Here is a 2391-nt window from a genome sequence, read left to right as displayed (position 1 = left end):
TGATCTAACCACTCTCGGTTGCAATAAAGATTGCACAACATGAATATGTTGGTCAGTTGTAATGCCCAAAGATTCTCAAAAGTTGATCTAACCACTCTCGGTTGCAATAAAGATTGCACAACATGAATATGTTGGTCAGTTGTAATGCCCAAAGATTCTCAAAAGTTGATCTAATCACTCTCGGTTGCAATAAAGATTAGCACAACATGAATATGTTGGTCGGTTGTAATGCCCAAAGATTCTCAAATATTGATCTAATCACTCTCGGTTGCAATAAAGATTGCACAACATGAATATGTTTGTCGGTTGTAATGCCCAAAGATTCTCAAAAGTTGATCTAATCACTCTCGGTTGCAATAGAGATTGCACAACATGAATACTGAGCACTTGATAAGAACAATTGTCATCAACAAAATGGTAGCAATTTTTTAAAATTCTGATTTTATTAATCTTAGAAGTAGTTTAAAATTTTTCTATGACTGTCAATGTGAAAAAAAGTCCCAAAGAAATAGATATTATAGTATAAAGATTATACATTGTTTTTTGTTTTAAATTTCGCGCAAAGCTACACGAGGGCTATCTGCACTAGCCGTCCATAATTTTGCAGTGTAAGACTAGAGGGAAGGCAGCTAGTCATCACCACCCACCGCCAACTCTTGGGCTACTCTTTTACCAACGAATAGTGGGATTGACCGTCACATTATAATGCCCTCACGGCTGAAAGGGCGAGCATGTTTGGTGGGACGATTCGAACCCGCGACCCTCAGATTGTGAGTCGAGCGCCTTATCCACCTGGCCATGCCGGGCGCAATTCTAATTTGTTATGGATGTATTGATAAGTAACATGCAATCCGCTACATGAGACAAATTATCTATGAATATGACATTTAAAACTACGTGACACATTTTTTGCATAGAGGTTTTTAAACTAATTGGCCTATAAATTAATTGACAGTTGTTGTACATAAAGGTTTTCAAACTATTCAAGACATCTATCTATATCTAGAGCTTTTTAAAGTATTTAGCAAATGTTGTACGTACAGGTTTTTAATAATTACAGACATTCATCTATACATATAGCTTAACAACCTGGCGGATGTTACCAAATTCTAGAATTTCAAGGTCAAGGTCACTTACAGTCTACTGTTTCTAAGAAAACTAGTAATTTAAGTTAATGTCAAATCTTTCAAATGCAAAAGACAATGTGAAGCATATAAAGTTCTGAAACACATGTTAGCAAAGTATAAAATTGCAATTTAAGTTAGGGATAGTTTTGCACCATGATCAAGTCAGAATCGTGCATTTTTTATTATAATATGCCAATTGTTGTCGTATCAAATGGCTTATATAAATAGTGTTCCAATAACTGCTGTATCTGTTGTTTCCCAGCCGGACTAAAGAACTCTGGATTGAGCGAAAAGCATGGATCGTCGGCAGTGTATATCACAAATATAGTATGACTGGGATACTATTATTGTATATTCTTCTAATTCTCAAAATCCCTAAGGGACTATATTAAGAACGAAGTGTATAAAAATATATTAGGCGTAATTCTAACGTTTACTTGGCAGATGTTATACATAGATCTTTTTAAACTACCTGACAGATACTGTACGTAAAGGTTTTAAATAATTCGAGACGTTTATCTATACATAAAATTTTGTAAGCTACTTGACAGGTATTGTACGTAAAAGTTTTAAATAATTCGAGACGTTTATCTATGCATAAAATTTTGTAAGCTACTTGACAGGTATTGTACGTAAAAGTTGTTAAATAATTCGAGACGTTTATCTATACATAGATCTTTTCAAGCTACTCAGCAGATGTTTTTTTAACTACTTAGCCCATACTATTTATACAGCTTTTTAAGCTACTTCTTTGCAGTAGTAGATTTTTATCTAACCTTCTCGTTGTTGATTCGAGCAATAGTAGTACTATGATCGATGACTTTAAAAAGTCTTTATGATTACTTGAACAAAGTAATTATTTCCTGGATCTAAAATATTGAGTGTCGCCACGTAGCCTGGTTTGATAATTGTTTTTTGTTGTTGTATTTTCATAGAAAAATAACAAATATTACATCATTAAATTTGAGACAAGCGGTAATTCTCAAGTTCTCTGTTAAACTGTTGGTTTCTATTTGAACTCAATTTCAGGATGCTCTTTCTTTAAACTAACACAACATTTATTTTCCTTAACTAACGAGTTACTGTTTTTTACACGTGTTTACTAGAGTTATATATTTAATAATAATGATTTTTGACGTCAGGTGTTACTATGACTTTTGTCTATAAATTCCCGTGAGAGCTAATCTAGCAATTAATCTATTTCCTAACATTTATTCTAAGGCAATATTATTACTGGTTTCTTTAAGCTACTATAAAATATGTT

General features: G+C 33.1%; 1 pseudogene; it reads left to right on the top strand.

Annotated features, from left to right (window-relative positions):
- The window catches only part of LOC106465000, a 28568-nt pseudogene that overhangs the window by 19407 nt on the left and 6770 nt on the right, over positions 1-2391 (top strand).

The sequence above is a fragment of the Limulus polyphemus genome, unplaced genomic scaffold, assembly GCF_000517525.1.
Source record: "Limulus polyphemus unplaced genomic scaffold, Limulus_polyphemus-2.1.2 Scaffold1808, whole genome shotgun sequence".
In the NCBI taxonomy this organism is placed as follows: Eukaryota; Metazoa; Arthropoda; class Merostomata; order Xiphosura; family Limulidae; genus Limulus; species Limulus polyphemus.
Note: the sequence above shows the minus strand (reverse complement) of the source record. Positions and strands in the feature narration are given on the sequence as shown.